Genomic DNA, 24,896 nt, shown 5'->3' with positions numbered 1-24,896 from the left:
CAATAAAACATCCAAACAATAAATCAGGCCCTGATAAGTGTGTTGATTTCTGAGCTATAAATGCTCATGCCCTCTATCTAGCTCAATAATCAGCTGTCTGCTTGAACTGGCAAACTCCCAAGACATAAACATTATTAACCCCATTTTACAGTCCAGAAAACTGAGGTTTAGATATGTTGAGTGACTTGTCCCATGTCACAAAGCTAATATGAGTGAGAAGCAATTATAATAGTGAACACTGGTAAGAACCTGAACCAAAGTGTTTTTAGAGGGAGTGGAAATGGAACAGGAGAGCACACGTGAGAAATAGTGTGATGGTGAAACTGGAAGAGATGGCCAACTGATTAGAATCTGGGGTTAGGGAGAATGAAGAATCAGGACTGTCTTTGAGATTATATACCTGAAATACCAAGAAGATGGGGAAACCATAAGCAGAAATATAGGGAATTATGGAAGCAATAGAATACAAGTGCATGCTTACTAAATGCATGTCTGGGTGGTGATGTCACTTCAATAAAGACAGAGTGTACAAAATAAATTACTGAAGAATCTCTTGAGTTGTAAGGGAAACAGAGGCCCTACTCTCCAACCTATACCTTATCCAGAATCTCTTAGCAAATAGTCATCCAGCCTTTTCTTGGAGATCTTCAAGAAGGAGAAATCTACTTTCACCAAGCAGTCCATTCTACTTTCGGATAGTTCTAATTATTGGAAAAAAATTTTGCTCCCTTTACTTTAAACCTAAATTCACATCTTTTAAACCTCTATCCCTTATTCTTAGTTCTGTCCTTGGACCAGCAGAACAAATGTGAACCCTCTGTCACATGTTAGCACTTCAAATAATTGAAGACAGCTCTCATGGCTCTCTCATACATTTTGTCTTCTCTTCTCCTGATCCTTCAACTGATTCTTCTGTGGCATGAACTTGAGGTTCTTCACCATCCTGATTACCCTCTCCTGGACCTTTATCAAAGTAACCTCTAAAAGGTGGTGACCAAAACTAAACCTATCACTCTGGACGTGATCTGACCAGGGCAGATTACGACAGGCCTACCAAAGGTACATAGCCTCTCTTAGTGTGGACAACCATACCATTAGCTATGGTATACATATTTCATGATGGATTCATCTGGAATTTGTAGTCTGCTAGAATCTCCAGATCTTTTTTCAGGTGGACCACTGTCTATCTGTGACTATTCCATCTAATATTTGTACAGCTGACTTTTTTGGGACTCAAGTATAAAACTTTGTCTCTATGACATTTAATCTTATGTTCTAGGATGTAGAGAACTTTTCTTGGATTTTAACTGCCATCTCACATGTTTGCTCTGTGTATTTTGTGTCATATATATATTTAACAATTATTTATGTGTATTTAATAATTATGCCATCAATGAGTTCATCCAAGTCCTTGATAAAAATACTAAACACCACAGGCCATGCACAGATCCTTGGAGGGATGCTGCTGGAGACCTTGCTCAAGCTGATTACTGAGCCAATAATTACTACACATTTCTCCGGGACATTCAATCTGTTTCAAGCCACCTAAGTGTGCTACTGTCTAGCCCACATCTCTCTAAATTGTCTTGAGAATTGTGAGTATTTTAAATTACAATCCCCAAATATCTACTGTTCTTTAAAAGAAAAAAAAATCAATTACTCCCTCCAGCCACAAGGGATGGTCCTTCACATCACTGGTATAGACTCAGAGTTAGGACAGAAAATATAAATAAATTATTCTGTTCTAGACAGTGACCTTCTCACTATACCACACAGACATATAAAAACAGTCCCCAGGTCTTTAGTTTTTTAAAAACTTCTCAGATGCCTCCTTGCCCATGAAGTCATCCCTGATCACCCTGTTGGAAGTGTTTGTTCTGTCTTCAAAATGTCTTAACGCATTGTACTTAATGTATATTGAATCGAATTGGCCTATACTGGGATAAAACTGTATATGATATGTAATTTTAGTAGTAAAAATGAAGAAGAATTTGACTTTCTTTTGCTGTTAGCCCACAATCACTACCCTGTATTCTTTAATTTTCAAAGTCCTAGTTGCACCTTCAAAGATCATTACTTTTATCTCTCCACTTGTGAGAAAGCATAATGTAGTGAGCAGAGTATTGTAAATGGGAAGTACTGGAAGAGGAAGGAGTCAGGAAGGCCTGAGTTTGAATGGCACTTCTAAAAGCTATTTGTTATGTGACTACAGGCAAGCCATAGAACCACTATGGGCCTCAGTTTCCTTACCCATAAAGGTCCTATGGTATATTCTCCTACTGAGTTCCAAGAGGCTAAGTGACTTACCTGGATCACACAACTAGTAGGTATCTGAGGCAGGTTTTGAATCCAGGACTTTCTGACTGCAGGTCCAGTAAGCTATCAACTATGCCAGTTTGTCTCTCTCACCAGCTTAAAATCTGGGCAACAGATATAGTGCATTTTAATGTAATAAACATTGTACTTGGAATCCAGTTACTTAGGTTAGAGTCTTGTCTCTGACACCTCCAAGTATGGCCTCAAAATCTCAGTGTCTTTAACTCTGAAAGGAAGATATTTCTACCTCTTACTAATAAGGGTTATTATCAGGAAAGTTCTTTGCAATAATAATAACACATTTATAGAGAGTTTTTGTTAAATCATTAAAAGTCAGTGCAAATGTACATTGTTATCATTGTTAATAATTCAACACTGAAAGGAGGAGGAGGAGGAACAACGTAAAGAAAAGTGAACCAGACTGGGTGTCAAGACATGTAAACATGTAGCTCTGTTACTAACTCCCTGGATAACGCTAAGCCAAATACTTCCCCTTGGTGGGACTTAGTTCTCTCAACTATAAAAAGAGTGGGGTAGACTAGATCGTCTCAAAGGTCTCAGCCACCTCTCAGATTCTATGACTACATTTAGGCTTCACAGATTACTCTGTTCTATGCTCTTGGAATGGTATCTAATGGGGGAAAGAAATTGACTTGAATAAATAAATGGTTTTTTGATAACCTAGCATGCTCTCTTGAGGGCAGAGACTGTCTCACTTTTGCATTTCTGTGTGGTTGTCTACCACACAGTAGGCATTTGATAAATGCTTTTTCATTCATTTGTTCTTACATTCATTCATACTTGAATTCATTCATGCTTGCATTCATTCATGTATTCACATGCATTATCTCACAATTTTATGAGTTAAATAGCATATGTAGTATCATTTTCACTTTGCAGAAGAGAAACTTGAGGATCAGTTAGGCAAGACAATTTTCCCTAGGCCACACTACTCCAGTTTTCTTCTCATTATATTTTATTTCATCTATAGCTAAAGAGGTAACACAGAAACACAGTATTGCAATGCTCTTGTTGACACAAGATGCATAAATATTTCATGTTTATAGAGCAAACTCAAGTCATGGCTTCTTCACAGCAAGTGAAACCGCATAAATTAGTGTTAATGTTTGATTTGGATTAATATTTATTAGATTATCATTTACATTAAATTATATTAAATATTAATTTAAATATACATTGAACAAATCTAATTCTGGATGTAGGTTATTTACAAAATGCTTAGTTAGCAATCAGATAGTTATACATCATTATAAGTCATTCCTTTACATATCACCTCATATATCCCAGTTATCTGATGAAGAGAGAAAATTACATTTTTAAAGGGGCACTACCACTCTTTGGCCTCTTGGAACAAATCCATAGAAAAATAATTAGTAGAATGTATATTGGTAGCACTCATTCTGTTTTGTCTCAGAAGGCAGAACTAGGAGACACTGGTGGAAATTGTAAAATCAATCAATCAACCAACCAATCAATAAATCAGTGAATGAATGAATGTATAAACATGACTGAGTGAGTGAGTGAATGAATGAATGAGTGAATTTAGGCTTGATACTGAGGAAAACTTCCTAACAATTAGAGTTATCCAGAAGTGTGATGAATTGTCTGAGGAAATAAGCAGTTGAGTCCTGATATATTAACCAAGTCATTGCTGCAAAAAAAAAAAAAAGGAAATAGGTTGCAGAAAGGCAGTTAGGATAATTTCACACATGAGGTTAACTGATATAAATTAATTGGCATGATGAAGGACCCAAAAGAATCTCTCAGACTTCTTGATCTGTAAGCATCTTACTTATTTGCAAAGCAGAGATATTTAGAAGTCAAAGATAACCCCAGTTAAGAATATAATCTCATCTGTAAAAAATTGTGGAGAAGAATAATAGAAGATCATTAAAAATATGCTTTACAAAATAATAAGGAACTATGGAGGGAAAAATCAATTTTAAAGAAAGCTTACCAAGAAAACTAAGGAAACAAATTCATCCTGTGGGTATCTAAGAATGAAGTGGGAAAATATACCAAATAAATGAAAGATGGAAATGATATGCAAATATTTTTATAGCCATTTTTCCTCATCAAGGATAATGGATTTACAGCATTTAGACTATAAATTCACCTTTCTAAGTGTGTTTATGGTGGAAGGGGAAATCACACTGAAGAAAACAAAGATGGGAAAAGAAACTCAAGCAGATCAAGTATGCACAGGGGGACATCATGGAGGTGACACAATTCTCAGTATATCAAGGGCTATGTTCTCAAGTTTTCAAATGACGGAGTGGGTGGACATGGAAAAAGATTCTCAGATCTTATTATTACAAAAAAGGAGATGGAAAAAGACACCAATAAATAGAACCCCATATGCTTACTTTCCTATTCAAAATTTTTATGAGAGTAATCTATGTATGTTCCAAAGGCCAATTTAAAGAGGATACTAGAAGAGAACAGGAAGGTTTTCTCAAGCTTTATTCTACTGAATACTACTTCTTTGTCATGACATAGAAGACTAAATGATTTAGAGGATACAATATTCCACTTTGCTCATTGCTTGTTGACTATAAAATTATTTGTTTTGGTAGATCTGAATACCATTTTAAAGGCTTTCCCTTAATGGGATGCCTACCATGCATATGTTAAAGCTTTCTTGGTGGATATAACAATAAGGTTAATTGCATTCTATGAACTTCTGACCACTAATATCAGACATGTAAAAGAGGATGGAATATCCAAAAATGTTCACTACTGTCATGGAGGAGATAATTACTTTATAGATATGTATGAAACAATTGGAGTGCAGTGAAATACCAAACTGTGTTACTTCACCATCCCTAGTCCAACCAGGAATGTGTAACTGGAATATTCAGGTTTGGATTTACAAGACTGGCTCTGTTTTAAAAGATCTTAGTTTTCCTTCTAGCTCAAACATACTATGATTGATGTTCAGCTCCCACAACCAATCCTTTCTTGTTTATATTCTTGGAATGATGTCAGTGTTCTGTAGAGGAAATAATTTTAAATTTGGAGTTAAAGGACCAGGGTATGAGTCTCAGCTCTGTAACTTTTTAGCTGTGTGAGGAAGTTATTTAAGCACCCTAGGTCTCAGTGATGTCATCTGTAAAATGAAAGGGTTGAGCTAGATTATAAAAAGCAAGAGTTTAACCTCCTTACTACCTCTTTACACATATACAAAAATTACAGGACTGATTACTTTTGAACATTTTTCTTCTCTTGTTGTTGAATGCCAGGTGTGATATTCTTTGAACATAATAGTAATGATGATGATGGGGATGATGATGATAGCTGATAATGTATATAGTGTTTTAAGGTTTGGAAAGTGCTGTTATATTATCTCATTTGATCCCTGCTCCAACCCTGAGAGCTAGGTGCTATTATCCTCATTTTTCAACTTGCCTAGCGTCACACAACTAGGAAGTGTCTGAAGTAGGATTTGAACTCTTATCTTTCTGACTCAGTGTAACTATAAAAACAACAATTAGGTACTAGGCTCATTAGGATCATTTGTTTTTCCTCTGGACATTGTGAAATTCATTTCACTATTTTGATGTGTTGATTAATTTTGGGGCAATTCTTCCCCCCTCTTTCCTTATTCTTGATTATAAGGGTAGAAGATGAGGGAGGTTAATATTCAGAAATCAAGGTGAGGTTAAAAAAACTAAATATATAAACAATTCAAAAACTGAAAAAAAATTCTTATGAATGGGGAATCCTAGCTTTGAAGCCATATTATACTAGTTACAACACAGTGTTTAGTTATATTGTTGTCCAGTGCAGGCAGGCAGGCAGGTGCATATTCAACTGAATTTATTTTAATTAAAAATATTTATACAGCTCCTACTATGAGGGAGGAATGTGGAGTCACATGAAAAGTCTGCTGACCTAAGAGACAGGAAACCCTGGGTTCAATTCCAGCCTCTAACACATATAGGCAGCATGACCCTGGACAGGGTTATAACTTTTGGGCAATTCAGGAAATTGACAATAAATTGCAGATCAGATACAGTGGTGGAAGGGATTTCCTAACTGGAGGTCCCCTACATCAATGATAACATAAGTTTGATTTCTACCTCACCTTCTCTTTACCTCTTCAAAAAAATTAAATAAAAAACAATTCTGTGAGGAAGGAGAGAAAAAGTTGGGTTTATTGGTTATAGGGCTAGGCATGGGATCAAAAAGGTCTAGATTACAGTCCTGACTCTGACATGTAATAGGTGTGTAAAGCTGGAGAAACCACTTGACTTCTAAGTCCCTAAGTGACTCTTTGATCTAGAAGTTATGGGCACGTTGTGAAACTGTAAGGTTAGAGGTAGTATAACAGGAGCTAGGGACACAAAGGTGAAAAACAATGAAGTACTTGATTTCAGGGCCTTTACTACCAACTTGGGGCCACACTGATTGTTAGGCCAAACTGTTGTCTTTCTGTGTACAAGATGTAGAAAACATACAGAAAATAAGTCAACAAATATTTACTGACTACACTTTATCTATCCTATGTCCAAGTGCCAGAGAGTATTGTCAGCACTTTGGCTTAACTGATCTGATAAATGATTTTCAGCTAGAGCAAGGAATGAGATGTAACAGAAAGAAACCTAAGAATGGGAGTTTGGAGACCTGAAGCAATAGAGCTGTAAGGTAGAATTCCATTATAGCACTGCCCTTTTGTATTGAGCAGTTCGTTGCTGACATAAGTCTACTCAGAGTCCTAAGAGAAAAAAGTTATTGTTTCTCAATTCTGAAAATGCTGTTTACTTTGAATGTGAAAAGCAGTAATATGCTAGAGTGATTTGGCCACTAGAACTTTTCTATGATATGGAGCAAATGTAATTCATGTAATTATAGAGGACCAGAATTTGGTTAGTCATCTTAAATGACATTATTTGCAGAGAAGATTCATAAGTGAAATCCAGTGAGACAAGAGGAATGAAGTGCAAGAAAAGATTTCAGAATTGCATCTTCCAAGTTTGAGGCTAGAAGTAATGTATACTACAATTGTAGTTGAGTACCAATGAAAAATTATTTGTTAAGCACTTACTGTATGTTAAATATTGGGGATGCAAATGGAAAAGGTGAAACAGTCTGTGCTCTCAAGGAACTCATACTCCATTTGGGGGAGATAATATATTTTTAAAAAATTGCAAGTCTGATGGAAAAGCCTGGAAGTCTCAAGGATACAGTAGCACTGCAGAAGGCAAGCCTAGGGATCCTCAGATTACATAATTGACTCAGAAAACGGTGCTGGACAACTGCAGAAGGATAGAAGTAGAACATATAGTAAAGCCTGGAGGATCTTAGGAGGCAGGGCAAATGGCTAGGCTTGGGGATACTCTGTGTCATGAGAAAGAATAGAGTTGGTGACTGCCATCTCATCCAAGTGATGTAAATGATTAAGAGAGCAATGGAGGAGGCTGATCTTAGCAAATCTTTTCACCACCTGGATATCCTGAATGGATTCTGGGGATTGGGTGAGGGAGAAAAGTAAATATGGAGTGGTAGAGGTATAGTTGAACAGGGGAACATCCCAGAAGCAAAAGATCAGAGAAGTCACCCAGCAGAGAGACCAATCTGGTGAAACATCATACCCAATGAGAGGTTAGTTAGGCATAGTGTGGATCCACTCAGTTTAGCAATTCAATATGAATGATACATTAATCAAGAAACTTTCATAGACAGCTTCTAAGACAGAAAGGAGACACTAAAGTTTATAGCTTTAGAGTTTAGAGTTAGCACTAATACATGAGCTTTCTTTACTCATGTGCCTTTTTGATAGGGTAGGCAAGAGTGTGGTGCATTCTTTCCAAATAGATACTGCCTACATTGGCATTGAGTGTGACTGAGGTTTCTGTATGTGAAATTGGAGTATGGTGCTATAGGGACCAGAGTTCCTTTTGAGATAAGAAACAACTTTTTAATTTTTATTTATTTATTTTTCTTTATAGATTGAGGAAGGTCATCAGAGCATGGAGTCAGGAAAATGCCGAGTGTTAATTAAGTACTAATCTTTGGTAGAACTTTTTGAAATATCCTTTTTTGTTGAATCTGCCAAACTTTGGAGAGAGTGGTTTCCTCCTATTCATATAGAACTGTAGAAGATCATGCCACATTGACCATTTTAGATTCACGTATGGCACTAGGAAAACAAGTGAAATGCCAATGTGTATGTCTCCCAAGAGACACTAGAGGATGGGTCTGGATTGAGCATGTGGGCAATATGTTTAAAATACACCCCTGCCCATTTTTAAGGAACAACACATTTTTCAGATGTGAGTGGAGGAGAATGTAATGGGGATCTATTATATGCATAGAGAACCTGGGATGGCCTCAAAATGTGGAGAACCTGAGGAACCTGTTTCCAGCAGAATGATGATGATATATAAAAAATGCCTTAGAGAGACAGACTGTGGAGCACATGTAAACACTCTGTAATTGGTTTCTATAACCGTATGTTGAATAAGAGGATTTTTGATTGACTGTGGAGGCATCTAAAAAGGCATGTTAGCTTTGGGCACTGTCTCATTACCTCAGTGCTTGGGGGATCTTGGGAACCAGTGAAGGTATGAGGAGAGCTTACACTCTTGTGAGTTCAACAGGTATAGAGTGGTATTCAGCATCTGAGTAATCTGGGCTTTATAGCTAGCCCAGCATCAATGCCCTAAGGTGTGAAGGGAATGGAGTCTCCCTTGGTATCCCAGTGTTCTAGAGTCTGGGTTTGGTTTGGCAGCACAGCATCGATGCCTTGAGGAGCAAGGAGCAACCTTTGAGGGGATGACGTTGCAGACCCCAAGCAATTGGTAGCTAAGATGCAGAATCTTCCAGAAGTCATATTTTATCTGGAAATAAACTTGATGGAACCAATGTTGTAAATGAGCTAAGCTAACTTTTGAGCCTTCTCCTCCACCCAAAGCTGAGGTGGTATAGGGGAGAGTATGCCCCGAAGTGCTTGTTTAGGGGGGAGAAATGCGTGTTTATTCTTATATCTGATGTTAATATTCTGATGGCAATCCAAACCTGATGGGAACAAATGTAATTAAAGTATATAGTGTATTCAAAGATTTCCTCTGGTTCTTGTAATATTTTGTGAATACCATTTGCCATATGACAAGCATTGTACCGTGGTCTGGATATACAAATGCAAAAGCAAAGTGGTCCCTACCCTGAAGAAGCCTACATACAGGTAGGAGGAGAGAACACATATAGAAGGGTGTTTTGATCTGAGAAGTCATGGGATGATGAGTGGAGCAATGAGTGGAGTAGTCCACTGATACACTTTTTTCAGAGGCAATGGAAATAGTGACTTGATTTCTGTTCTCAAAGCAAGAGCGCATGAAGATGAGGACATCTGATCCCAGGAAGTTCAGCCCTGAGCAGTTTAACTCTTTCCAGGCATGGCTGGCTTAATTTCATGGAGCAAGAGGATTTAGAGCTGGACCTTGAAAGACATGAGTGATTTCAATAAGTTGAGAAGATGGGCTATTCACCATGTATTATTTCAGCCCTTCTCAGTATTGCTGCTTAAAATTGATCTGATCTTGTTTACTGCCTCACCCATCTAACTTTTGCTTAACCACATAGCTGCTGGGCCAGAACCCACAGTTCTCTATAATTCTGGCTCTTTTTGTGTCACTGAGACTTAATGCCATTTGTTCAAATTTTATTAATTTGCATGTGCACAACTCTGACAGATGACAGCCCAGACCTGATGGGACCAAATATAATTAATCACAACTATCAATACAGCCTATATGACCTTCCCAGTGTCACATGAAGGAGGTTGTAGCAATTGATTCCTAATCAGTGGATGTACCTCCAAAGTTCCCTGGTTAAGAAAAATAAATGAAATTGACACCATTGATGTCTCATAAACATGCCAGCCCTTAGAAACACATGAAAAAGGCATCTCTGCTTTAATACTTTCTCTGGAGATTCGAGCATTGTTCTCAAGCAGCCACACAGCAGATTTCTGTATCATCTTTTAATTAGCATGGACATATATTTGAAATCTTTACCCAGTCTCTAAAATTAAACTAAGAATTGACTCAGGTCTCTTCTAAGATATGCCAGTAGCCAGTTGGCTAAGCCATTTCAAGGTCTTCATGTCTAAAAGAGTATTCATTATCTTTCTCTTACATGCTCTGACCTTCCCTATTATTTAACTTTGCTGGTCAACGCACCATTAGCCTCTCAGACTTGCAACCTTCTTGTCCTCTTTGATTCCTCTTTCTCACTCACACCATATGTCCACTCTAGTGTCGTATGTTGTCTTTTAACCTTCACAACATTTCTCATAAAAGTCTATATTCTCTACTAACTCAGCCACCACCTTTGTACAGGCCCTCATCACCTCACACCTAGACTAATGAAGTAGCTTTCTAATTGATTTCCCTGCCTTAAGTCTTTTCTCTTTCCAATCCTTTCTTCACTTGGCTCCTAAGGTGATTTTTCTTTTCTTTTTTTTTTATTAATTTATTTTGATCTATCAACAATCACTTCCATAAGCTTTTGAGTTTTAAATTTTTCTCCCTCTCCTTCCTTGCTTCCCTCCCCAAGATGGCACAAAATATAATATAGGCTATACATATACAGTCCAATTAAACATATTTTCACATTAGTGATGTTGTAAAGAAGAATTAGAACCAATAGGAGGAACCACAAGAAAGAGAAAACAAAACAAAACAGAAGAAAAAATAGCAAATAGTATGCTTTGATCTGCATTCAAACTCCATAGTTCTTTTTTTGGATGTGTATAGCATTTTCCATCATGAGACCCTTGGAGATGTCTTAGATCCTTGCATTGCTGAGGAGGGCTAAGTCGAATCAACGTTAGTCACCGCCCAACGTGGCTGTTACTGTGTACAGCATTCTCCTGATTCTGCTCACTTCACTCAGCATCAGTCCATGCAAGTCTTTCAAGGTTTTTCTGAAGTCCACCTGCTCATCATTTCTTGTGGCACAATAGTATTCCATTGCATTCATATACCACAACTTGTTCAGCCATAGCCCAATTGATGGGCATCCTCTCAATTTCCAATTCTTTGCCACTAAGGTGATTTTTCCAAAGTGTAGTTCTGACTATGTTACTCTTCTCTCCTCATTGAGCTCCAGTGGCTCCTTTTTTTTTTTTTCCTTCAGGATCAAATATTGTCATGTAAAACTATTCGCAACTTATCTCCTTCCTATCTCTCCATTTTTTTTCCTTTCTACATATTCTATAATCCAGCTACATTGGCTTATCTGAAATTTCTCAAATGACTTGCCATCTACTCTCTCCATGCCTTTGAAGTGGTTACCACTATGACTGAAATGCTTTGCCCTCTCCCCTTTGCATCCTGCCTTCCTTTAAGACTGAGCTCAAATTCTACCTCCTGCAAGAATTTTTTTTTCTATTCCCCTATGATTCTAGTGTTTTCCTTTCTGAGATAACTTTCTACCTACTCTAAATATATCTTATATGTATCTAAATGTTCTATGTTGCCCCTCTCCTCACCTCATTACATGTGAACTCCTTGACACAGGGATTTTATTTTTTCACATTTCTTTGTGTCCCTGGCACTTGGCATAATTCCCAGCACAAAGCAAGCACTTAAAATGCTTGTTGACTGACTGACTAGGGGGGAAAATCTCTGCTGTTCTGCCACCGATTTTCCTTCATTATAAAGCTTCAAGGGCAGTTGAGCCAATAATTCTGCAATCAATGTCTCCTTGGAGTATAAAGTGATAAAATCTAGGAATGAAAAATAGATAATGCAAGACAGTGTGTAAACTAGATGGAAACATAGCCTCTTAGGGTTGAGAGGTGCCTTAGAACATTGTTAGAAGGTAATACTGAATGTTAATCTCAGGGGGGAGATCTGTAGAATAAATTATGTTAGAATATATACTGTTAGATCTGGAAGGCTTCTTAGTTTGAAGTGTAATAGATAGAGGGCTGACCATGAAGTTAGAAAGCCCGAGTTCAAAATCTGTCTCAGAAACTTACTTACTGTACAACCCTGGGCAAGGGACATTATCTAATTGAATTTTGGTTGCTTCATCTTTAAAAGTCCTAGAAAGTTGATACAGTAACTAGAACACTGGGTTTGGAATCAGAAAGACATCCAGAGTTCAAATCTGTTCTCAGATACTTACTAGCTGTGTGACTCTGGGTAAGTCACTTAACTCTGTTGGCCTCAGCTTCCTCATCTGTAAAATGAGCTGGAGAAGGAAATGTTAAACTACTCCAGTATCTTTGCCAAGAAACTCCCAAACATGGTCACAAAGACACACATGGCTGAAGCAATTGAACAACAACATTGGTAAAATGACGGGATTAGATTCTGTGATCTCTAAGATCACTTTAGGATCTAAACCGATCTTATGATCATATCTTAAGAAACATAATGTTATCATTGAAAAGGATCTTTGAACAAAGAATAACAAACAGAACTGGAGGGGAAACTGGGAGATTGTATTCTCCTGTGCCTTCTACAGCACTGGTCTCTCCTGCTTGTCCTTCTCCCTCTCTAACCATTCCCAGTTTGCTTTGCTGGTTGGTCATTTATCTTTCATCTTCTCATCCTTCTCTCTGAAACCACATGGTCTCCAAGGTTCTGCCTCTCTTTTAGGAACTCTTCTCATCTCCTTTTCTGATATCCTTTGGTGATACTTTCTGTTCCCATGAGTATATCTCTGAACCACTGCACGGATGATTGCATAATCTCTACGTTCATCCTGTAGTTATTGCCTGTTTTTCAGTCCTGTGTCTTCAACTTCCTGATGAAGTCCACAGGTACTGATCACCAGCGTTTCAGCATGTCAGAACATCATAATCTTGCCTTCCTTTAAATTTCCCCTTTCTGTGGAAGGCCCCACCGATGCCCACTGCCTCATGCCCCCTTCTCCCAATATATAATGAGTTGCCAAATCTTGTTTAGATAGTTAGCCCAGTGCACTTGGAGTCAGGAAGAACCAAGTTCAGATTTGTTCTTAAAAAACTAGCTGTATGAGTAAGTCACTTGACTGCTTTCTGCCTTACCTTCCTCACTTACAAAATGGATATCATTATAGCACCTACCTCCCAGAATGAGATATTTGTAAAGTGCTATGTTAACTTCAGCGCTGCATAAATGGTAGTTATTATTATTATTATCTCCACAACATTATTCACCTCTATCCCCTTCTCTCCACTCACATTGCTAGCACCTCATCTCATATTACTCATATGTATGGACTCTAGAAGAGGCAGCAAGGTGTATAGCCTCAGAGTCAGAAAGACCTTGCTTCACGTGCCATCTCAGATATATACTGGCTGGGTGATCTTGGACAAGTCACTTAACTTCAGGCAGCTCTACAAAACTAAAGGTTTCAGAATTTTTACAAATCTGACTAGGTATTATTGCACAGGTACTGAGCCCTACACTGGTGAAATCTCAGGTCCAAACAAGGTTCTTGATAAGTCTTCTTTCCTCCCAGCTAAGTCAATCAGTCAGTTAACACACTATTATTAAGCACTTGATGTTTGCCTGGCACTGTGCGTAGTGCTAGAGATACAAAGAAGGGCAAAAAACAGTCTCTGACCTCGAGGAGCTCACATTTTAATAATGAAAATAAAATGTAAATAATTATGTACATACAAGATATATGTTATACACACACATACACACATACCCACACCCATCCACACCCACGCATCCACTTACACACCCACTCACACACACACACAGACACACACACACACACACAAATGTGAGGACTTCCCCTGGTGGAATGGCCGGAGAAGAACAATTTTCAATTTTGCTGGAACAATTTGTTCCAGCAGCCATGAAGGCAGCTAAAGCAGGCTCTGTGGGGTGCTTAGAGCTTGGTCAGACTTCAAAGATGCCAAAGTCATCCACTGCATCCCAGGCCACTGCCAGTTATCCTGACTTTTCTCTTGCCACTGGACTTCAATAACTCTGGAAAAGAGAATGAGGCCGATGACTGTGAAACTCTGCCTCATTTCAATTCAATTTACTCATGAGTCAAGACTTCACCCCATGATATCATTGGTCGTCTTTGAAAATGAAGGACAAATAACAGCATAAACATATATATCTATATCTATATATATCTTCTATGCTATATCATGATACACACAGCACACATATATGCTACATAGATAATATTCCTGCAATAACTAGTGATCTAGTTCAACTGGAATGAAGAGTTTGTGAAGAAAAATAATATGAAAAGAACAGATAAGGAGAGGGGGGTGTTATATTTTTGGAGGGCCTTACATGACAGGACAAGGAGTTTGTATTTGATTAAAGAGGCAGTAGGGAGGCACTGCAGATTTCATTTTCTCCTCAGATGTCCTGTTTTTATTATTTTGGTGGCTACTTAAAGGCTAATATTGGCATTCAGTCCTCATTTGTATTTTCTAAGTGTTTCGTCTGTTCTGTTTGATAGCTTTATATCTAATCCATTATATTTCTTAATTTTAGTTTCCTTTATATTCCAGTTTTTTAACTGTCTTGGCAGAGAAATCAGTAAATGATAGCTTGTTTGACTCAACGCAACTGAGGGTTTTTTCTTTTTTGTTAATGCTGTTTGCTTTTGTTTTTGTTTATTGCTAATGCCCACTAAGTTTGGAGGCAAATGTGTTAGTATGGAAAGGTCACTAAATCCTCAAGTCCTGAAATCTAGATTCAAGTTTGATTCTTACTACTTACTAAATGTACAACCTAAGCCAAGTCATTTATTTTCTTTGAGCTTCAGTTTTTTGCTTGTTTGTTTGTTTTTCATCTGTAAGTTGATTATACAAATGCTTGCATGATTGTTTCATGATATAGTGGAAAAAGCCCGGGGTTTTTAATCATGGTCTTGGATGTAAGTCTCAGCTGGATTGCTTACTGCATTTTTGTCCTTTTCTTTATCTATCTATCTATCTATCTATCTATCTATCTATCTATCTCTATCTATCTATCATCTATCTATCTATCTATCTATCCATCTATCTAATGTATATACATATATTTATACACATAGATATAGATATGACTAAATCATCACTCTTTTAAACACTAACTCCTATCATTCTGTGATCTTCAAAGGGAATTTGTGAGGATCAAAGATGCATGTCAAGTGCTACACAAAGCATTTTGGCTTTCCTGTAAAATGGTTGTCCCATTGAAAAATGATGACTTATTCATCAATATACATAAAAATTCCTGAATAGCATTTCATTCATTTTCACTGTAGTTCCCTTCTTTTTCAGTTCCCCTTCTGATGCCCATTGTCTAAATGTGCTCCTATAGGAGAGTTCCCCTATTCAGGCCAGCCATCTCTGGACAATGCCCTGACCTCCAGTTGCCACCCCAAAATCCTATTTCTTGAGTCTTGTTTGATACAGAATCATAGATAATCTAATAAACTAAACCATTCTAACGTATTCACGGTCAAATTCATCTTTCGCTCTTCCTTCTCCCCCTAATCACCCAGTTTATATGATGTCTTACTCATTTGTCCTTTCCTTTCCATTTGAATTCTTACCGTCTAAGTATTTCATTAGTTCTTGCTTGGACAATTACAATGCCTCATACCTGGTCTTCCCACCTCCATTTTCAACTCCCATCATTTGATTGTTCACATAGCAAAGATTAAACTTCCTAATGCACCAATCTAGTCACCACTGTCCATAATCAAAACATTTTCAATACCTCTCTATCACCTATCCAAATCCTTAGCCCAATGTTCAAGGGGCCTCTAAATCCAGTTCCAATCTAGCTTTCAATTTCCCTATATCCTACTAACTACTCTCCTGCTATATTTGAAATCAAGAAATATGTTCAAGAACTGGCTCTTGTGCTTCACAGAATCATCTTGAACTGAATATTTTGTTCAATTCAACATGTCCAGAACAGAATTCATTATCTTTTCCCCAAATCCTGCAATGAACAACCCTACCAAGAACAGCATTGTCATTTTAACTGTGAGGAAGCTGAAGCCCAGAAAGGCTACAAGACTTATGTTCATATTGACACAAAGTGACAGGGGCCAGTTGGACAGGTTAGACTCTGTTTTTAGAAGATGATCAGCATGTTTAAAATATTAGAAATACACCAGACAGATTCATGTCTTAAAATATAAGTTAAAAACCTGGATGTATTTAACCTAGGGAAATGAAGATGTAAAGGACATATGGTAGCTTTCTTCAAGTAAAGTGGTCCGAAAATGGAATAGGCAGTACCAGGAGCTATGGAAGTCCTCATTTCAGAGGTATTAATGAAACAGTTCAACAAACATCAGTCAAAGATACAGAAATGTTAGAGAAGGAATTTCTGCTCACGAATGGATTGAACTATATTACCTCTTATTTTCCTACTCTGATGATCAGTGAACCAGTAGATGAACTTTTAGTAAGAACCTATTATGTGCCTAGGCACTGTGCTCAGATTTAGTGTTCAGATTAATCAATATGTATCATCATAGGATTAATTCATGTAAAATTGCTGTTAAAGTGACCTTAGAATAAAGGGTATTAGAATATCCTAGTGCGTAGGACATAACAGGCACTTAGTAAGTTGTTATTTGATGAACAAATGGAGCATAGAATGTCAGAGATGGATGGGATTTTAGATCTAGTTTTACCTACTCATATTATAGATGAAGAAACTGAGGTCCAATAGAAAATCAGTGGCTGAAGGCTAAAAATAATAAAGTCTAATAAAGAACTTTGGAATGTGCCCTCCAAATTTAAGGCGTATGCCATGTAATGCCAGATTGTTCTTTCCTTTATCACAAATGCTATGGTGGGATGGTCCTCTCTCTCCACATTTCTCATCTAGAGCTTCCATCCTGCATTTCAAATATTTTTTAGTTCAGTGATCTTGGGCAAATCACTTAACTCCTCTGGGGCTCAGTTTCCTCTTCTGTAAAATGAGAGGTGGAGGATCATGTTGATAATTCCTAAGGTCCCTTAGAGAAATAATTCTGTGTTCTTATGGATCCATCACACAGCTGCTGAGTATGGCGCCTCGGTCTCCTGAAGCTAATATTCTGAAGGTAGTCATTTCTTTTCAACTTCAAAACAATGGCTAAGTATGAGGTAAAAGAGGACAAGAGTAACAAAAACAAAATGCATTTAATCCAGGTATGTAAATTAGTAAGTGGAAATCCCTTCTCCAGCAGATGGAACAAATGTGCCAGATTCCCAGACTTCAATATGCACCAGGAGATCCCTCTACTTAATTTGAAATGGGATAGAGACTAATCTACTGCACCTATCCTCTAATTACAAATTTATTTACCAGTGATGAGCCCCTGAGGTGTCTGAAAACCTTTGGAAAATGCTGCTTCATCATATTTTCTTGAGTTGTTACTACTTGGCACTTCTATTTTTAATAGCTCTGAGATATTCCCTGAAAACTGGTACTTCACACCTCCACTGAGGATTCCCCATATGCCCACAGCCCATCATTTTCTTTGCTTCCCTAGATAAAAGATTTTGAAATAGGTGGAACAGATGTGAGGGACAGGGAGCTGAACAAAGCTCAAGAAACATTAAGTAATAGGAGGTCTGTATGGACCCTGGCTTTGACCTTGTGCTGGAACTGAAGCAGGGAGTGGAAAGGCCTTGTGATACTGTGAAAAGAGTATGGAGTCAGAGGACTTAGGTTCTCACCACAGCTCTGCCTCTCACTCGCTGCCTATGTGATCTGGGGCACTTTACTTAATTCCTCTGAACCTCAGTTTCCTCATCGATTAAATGAGGTCATTATTCAGTGACCTCTAAATTTCCTTCCAGATCTTAAAGAGTGTCTGCCCTTTGCATGGAATATGACACTTTTCAATACTTTCCTTTAGCATAGTGTGAATTCCTGCACAAAAACTTTATTGGAGGAGGGGAACAAGCATTTATGAAGTGCCTACTATGTACCAGGCACCGTGTTAAGTTCTGTATAAATATCATCTCATTCGATCCTCACAATGATCTTGGGAGTTGCTATAATTATCCCCATTTTATAATTGTTGAAACTGAGGCAGGTTTATATTAATTTCAGTCACTTGCTCAGAGTCATACAGGAGATAAATGTCTGAGGCTGTATCTGAATTTAAATCTTCCTGAATCCAGACCCAACATTCTAACCACTATGACACTTAAATTCCTGAAATACCTATTTGATGTATAATTCTAGTGCTATTATCCCTACTTGGCAAATAAGAACATTGAGACTAATAGAAATGGAATGACTTAACTAAAGTCATGTGAGTAGCAGAACTTTAATTCAAATCCAGGTCTTCATAGTTTCAAGTCCAGCACCCTGTCCTCTACTCAGGCTTTCTGGGTATTCTTCTATCTTCACTTATGGCAACAGTGAGAAACCTTCAATCCCTTTTTCATTTTTACACTCATTCTCCACATTGTGACTTGTACAAGTCCCTTGACTGATTGTACTTGATTCAATGTCAACTTTCCTTCGGAGGAGATATTTGTATTTCAGTTTATATTTTTAAGTGCCATAAAAATGGAATAAAATTGCATTTCAAAGTGTTGTTGATGAAGCAATTGTTTCACATGGAGTGAAACAAATGGGGTTATACAGTTTAGCTATGTGGCAGTGAACAAGGAGCATGAGTCACTTAGGAAAAGAGCACAGAATGGGAGCTGAGAACTCTAGTCAAGCCTCAGTTTTGTAAGCAACTGGCTCTGTGGCTTTTTGGGTGCCATCCAATATGTCCCCATTTGTAGAATTAGGGAGTTGGAATATATGATCTGTAATATTATTTCCAGCTCTTAAAACCTAACATGTATGTATTATATTATGATACTTTGTATGTCATAATACAAATATACAAATTATATAGATATCAATCCATATACACATGTATGTATGTGCATAAATACACAGGTGTATATTTGTGTTTATAGACACATCACACACTTAAATTACATTTGTGTACATATATGCACATATAAGTACACACAAAAACATACGTGTGTGTGTGTGTGTGTGTGTGTGTGCATTAAATATGATTGTATATAGGAACAGGGACTAGGCCTGTGATTTCATTAGTATTGAGAACTCTCAAGCGAGGAAAATCCCTTTACCAATGAAGGTCAGCCAACTTCTCTTGTCAACTTATAATCTTAGAGTTTGTTTATAACAGAGCATGGAAAACTTAGGTGACTTGCCCAGCATTTGTCAGAGATGGGATCTGAACACAGCACTTCCTGGCTTCAAGGTTAACTCTCCATCTGCTATAATATGCTGTTCACATGTGTGCACGAAATCTACAAATCTCTCTCTCCCCCTCCCTCTTCCTTTTTTCCTCTCCCCTTCTCTCCCTGCTCTCTGTATGTATATCTACATGAATTTGAGTATATATTTATATATACACTGTGCATATATATAGTATATGGCTATATCTATGTTTATGTATGTGTATTTGTACCTTTATCACCTAGCATAGTGCCTGGCTCATAGTCAGGTCTTCCTCACTCCAGACTTAGTGCTCTCTCCATCAGGCCACCTAGCTTCTTCTAATGTCTACCACATCACCTACTTCATTTCTGAAAATAAAGGGCTTTCTTTCCCTATATGCCTAGGCCTTGTTTTCTTAAGATGATATCAGTGTAACCCCTGGTATAATTTTGGACGAGTCTCTACTGTACCTCCCCCACCACATGGAGCCTTGGTTCTCTCTTCTATAACCTAGGAGGGTTGGGTTGGACAATCATCAAGGTCTTTTTCTGGTGCAAAAAATGCTGTGATTCTATGATCCTAACACTTGATACAATTAAACCATTTTTTTTTCCTGATCAAACACATTAAATTTCTTGTGGCCAAGAATTTTAGTTATCCCAAAATGTCTCAAGTTCAATTTCAGTTAATTTGGTGAAAAGGGTCTCCATCTCATGGCCCCTTGCTAATGGGCTATTCTCATATCCACTGCATTCAAATAAAGAATCTTCCCTTGAAGGTAACCTCTCCCAATCTTTCTCCCACACAGAGGCAGCAAAGGAGTCAGATACGATGTCTACTACTGGGAATTCTTTCCCTGTGATGGGGCTTTGATTTTAGTCACAAAGTAGCAGATCTGGAGTTCTTAGGGTGAATCTGTTAGACAAGTTATCATTTTTTCAGTTCCCCTATGTAATTCAATTCAATTCAATATTCTGTGTCTTGGCTCTGACATAGAATAAGCCATGAGAACACACATACACAACATAATCTGATTTGCCTTCCCCAGAGCAGAGGTTTAATAACTAGGGCTATGCAAAGTGAATAGAAGAGGAAAATGCAAAAGAAGACCAGAGCACTGCATCCAAGTCACTGCCAGCTTCTCCAAGGATTACTTTTAGCTCCCATTCTTTTTCCCATACATTCCTCTGTGGACTATAAAAAAGATGGGCTGATTTGGTAAAAAGCATATTGGTGGCATCCTCGCTTAAATATACCCTGCCCCACGAGACTCTGGCCAATGACATTCATTATGTTCCTCTACGTCTATTGATGATTACAATTAACTGGGCATGCACAATACTGATCTTTCTCCTTCCAGCCTATGGCATGTGTGTGACTTAGCTCAGCAAAGATTTGGTATGACCTAGACAACTCTAGGGGGTCCTTTGATGCTTCTCTTGCATCAACAACAAGAAGGCAAGGTGCTTCATCAGTTAATCAACCATTAAGCATTTATTTAGTGCCTACCACTTGTCAGGCCCTGTGCTAAGTGTCCTCAGTCAAACAGAAAAGAAAGCTGCCTTACACACTTCCTTCAGCTTTTCCATGTGGCGATCAGTAGTCTGTATCACTATGCTTCTAAGAAAGGCATGAGGGGATGGGTCAGTCAGTCAGTCAGTCAATCAGCAAGCATCTTTCTGCCCCCTGCCGTTCCAATATGTAATACGAACTCAGCTATTGGGGGGAAGTAGTGCCTGGGTCCCTGGATGCCTTTTCTGTTTTCTATTTTCTCTCCTTAACAAACAGGATTGAAAGTGACCTTGTGAATTTGAGAGATGGGGGTCTATTGTGTGGAGCTGATCGGCAGCAAGGGTAATTTCTTCATTAGAGAAAATGCCCATAGAAAAAATACACGGACAAGAAGTAGTCTGGATGGTGAAGAATTGAGGTGAAATATAACAACACTTGCTCAGAGACCTTCAAGTTGTTTTATATTCTAATGAGATTTAAATATCAACCTCCCAGGAAAGCATAATTATAAATTATAAGCAAAGTCATTGAATTCCATTTTAAGTCTTTCCAGCAATAGGCAGTACGAGCTTTTTGTGTTTTTTTTTTTGTATGTGTAGGAAATAAATAGCTGTCCTATACCTAATTTATATTATGCATTGGCTAACGTATCACCTAGATATTTCTCTGCCTCTGCCACTGATTACAATTATAATAGAGGTTGAAAAAGTTATGCTCAAAGCTAACCTTTTTGCTTCCAGCCTAACGTGTGTATGGCTCTGTGAAAGGATTTTGGTCTGATCTGGAAAACTCTGGGTGGGTCCCATACTTTTTTAGTTTGTACTAAATCCTAATAAGCCTTAAGCATTTTTTTTCTTATTTGGAAATGTAATGAACCAAAGAGTGTGAAATAAAACAGCCTAACCCCTCCTATTACCTCTAAAAAGGGTACTTCCTTAGTATTAGATCCAGTCCAGATGGTGTCCAGAACTAAGAGAGGCCTCTTAATAGAAGGTAAGAAGTAAACATTTATTTAGCACCAGCTATGTGCCAGGAATTGCCCTAAGTGCTTTACAAATGTTATCTCATTTGATTCTCACTACAACCCTGCGAGTTGGGTGCTAAGGAAGAGGGTGGCACAGAACAGCTGGATTTTCAGGTCCGAACAGCAATTCTCATTACTAGGCAAGAGTATGCCAATGAGTAATTTCCTTTATAATCTCTTTCCCTGTTGGGATGAAGGTTGAAGATAGAGCTCCAGCAGTAACTGCTTCCTTTTCATTTTCCCTTTCTTCTTTCCCCTTTTTCTGTAATGACTCCTTTCCACTTTGGTAATTCCCTTCAAAACTCATCAGTTCCTTCCTATAATCTCTCATCTTTAACAACCGTATCTGAAGACTAGGACTAATACCAAAATATTATCTTTATACAGACTTTAAAAATCACTTTGAAATATCTGTCATTTCGTCAGTAGGGGTGTAGGGGTGTGTGTGTGTGTGGTGTGTGTGTGTGTGTGTGTGTGTGTGTGTGTGTGTGTGTGAAGGGGATTCTCTACTGGGCAGACCTCAACTTAAGAGTTTTTATGGCTGAAAATAACTAAGTTATTAAATTCGCCTCTCTTGGTTGCAAATTTTCTGGTGATAAATCTTCTTGGACATTGCTTAGGTCTGTCCTATAATTGACATTCATGTAGTGATTTAAGTTTGTAAAACACTTTGCATAGATTTCCTCCTTCCCTCCCCCACTCAAAATTTGCTCCTAACAACCACCCTGCTATTTTCCTCATTTTACAGAGGAGAAGACATCAGAAAGGGAAAATCACTTATCTGTGGTCATACAGTGAACTCAGGCCTCTCTTGACTTCATGTCCAGTGATCTTCACTCCAAATTACACTGGGGGGTGGGGGAATCATCCAAGCCTTCCCAATTTGGCATGACCTTACCCAACTTGTGATCGCCTACTAAATCACTTGTAATATAGCTCCAGCTTTTATCACCTCTCTCATGTGGACTATCACAGGGCAGCTAGCTTATGAGCCCCTTTAGGGCAGGGACTGTCTTTTGTCTCTTTTTGTATCTTCAGTGCTTAGCACTTAGTAACTGTTAATTGATTGACTGGTCAGGTGGCTCCTGGGCCAGGAGTCAGGAAGATAAGAGTTCAAATTCTGCCTCAGACACTCACTAGCTAGGTGACCCTGGAGAAATCATTTAACCTCTGTTTGCCTCAGTTTTCTCATCTTTAAAATGGGGACAATAATAGCACCTACCTCCCAGGTTGTTGTGGGGATCAAATGAGATAATTATTGAAAAATGCTTAACACAGTAAGTGCTATACAAATGTTAGCTATTTTTTTTTTAGCCTCTTAAGTGTTCTTCCTGCCTCCATTCCATTCTCCATGCTGCTATCCTACTCAATAAGTTAGTGTGGTTCCCTATTACTTGTAAGATCAAATAAAAACCCCTCTACTCACAAATGGGGCCAAAACTATCTTTGCAACCTTTTCACCCATTACTCTTTTCCCCATATTCTGTAGCCCAGAAAGACTGGCCTTTTTTGCTATTCCTCTCACGAATCATACTTTTACATCATTTTTTTTTAATACAGGTTGACTCCTTGCCTGCAACATGTTCTCTCCCCAGCCTGACCAGGATGTCTGGGCAGAAGGCACCTGAACCCCTCCCACCGAATGAGCCCAATCCTTCACCTCTGCAACCTGCAGATCCAGAATTTAATCAAGGGACGATTGAATTGGCCAAACGAATTGTAGAAATTGAAGACAAGCTACATTTTGAATACCTTGCTCAAAACTTGTTGTCCACGTTTTCTGACACAACCTGAAGTTAACTGACAGATGGCTTTAACAGTGAAGATCCTCAGTATGTTGGGATGTTGTAAAAGGTTTTCAGGGCAAAATGTGGAAGAAACTAGCTTTTCAGTGAACGCTTATAAGGATATCCATATCAGGAGGCATACGTTGGAGGTTTGTCAGAAACCATTCTTTTCAACCATGGAAAATCAAGAGGATACTTGGAACCTGGAGGGTTTGCTCCATTTCAGCATTTTCATGTAATTGACCATGTAATTTCCAACTACACCTGTACATGAAGAACTTGGTTCTTAACTAACAAGCAACATTTTGGACCTTATCTGGTTTCTCCTTGAAACAATGATCACACACAGTATATTGTGAATTGGACTGCTTTGGTTTCTTTTAGATGAAATTAGTACATGGATTTGAAAGGAAATGGTGGGGCTTTTTCATTTTTGTTTTTTGTTTTAACTATGATCTATAATGTGCCTTCCACTTTTGATTCTTGTTCAGAGTCTGCTTATTAAGTAATTGACATTTAAAAATTCTGATAGCCCATTTTTGTATTTAAAAGGTGATATGGTATGTGAGGACTATGTATGACATTCAGTGTTTGGCATGTTAATGCAATAAAGTTATCAAAACCTGAAATAAATGAATATCTGGTTTCATTAAAAATTCAGGTCAAATACAACCTTCTTTCCTGATCCCCATAGTGGCTAGTGACAGCCTCTTCCCCATTCCCCTTTATTCTTTTCTTTACATATTTCACATAAACTTATATATATGCTATTTCCTCTGATCAAATGCAGAGGGTAAGGGCTGTTTTATCTTTTTCTCTGTATTCTTAGCACCTAACAGACCCCCTAGCACATAGTAGTTGCTTAACAAATTTGTTGATTTGAGGTCATCCAATTATACAATGAGTCAATAGCATATGGAAAGAACACTGACTATATCCTTGGCCAAAACTAAGGAATTATGGCTTGGAATTCCTTATTCTCAGAGTCCCAGGAGTTTGATCCTATTTCATTTATCTGTATAGTTTATCATCCACTAAGCTCTCCTTATCCTTTTTCTTCTCTTC

General features: G+C 38.0%; 1 long non-coding RNA gene across 1 annotated transcript in view; it reads left to right on the top strand.

Annotated features, from left to right (window-relative positions):
• Positions 1-24,464, top strand: part of LOC144456721 (uncharacterized) — a 53,595-nt gene extending 29,131 nt beyond the window's left edge. The window contains exon 2 of the long non-coding RNA XR_013485751.1: positions 23,605-24,464. This is a non-coding gene — a long non-coding RNA (uncharacterized LOC144456721). The remainder of the gene's footprint in view (positions 1-23,604) is intronic.
• Positions 24,465-24,896: the final 432 nt, after the last annotated feature.

The sequence above is a fragment of the Phascolarctos cinereus genome, unplaced genomic scaffold (assembly GCF_003287225.1).
Source record: "Phascolarctos cinereus isolate Bilbo 61053 unplaced genomic scaffold, phaCin_HiC Scaffold_4;HRSCAF=312, whole genome shotgun sequence".
Classification (NCBI taxonomy): Eukaryota; Metazoa; Chordata; class Mammalia; order Diprotodontia; family Phascolarctidae; genus Phascolarctos; species Phascolarctos cinereus.
The sequence above is the reverse complement of the archived record's forward strand: the minus strand, read 5'-3'. Positions and strand labels throughout refer to the sequence as shown.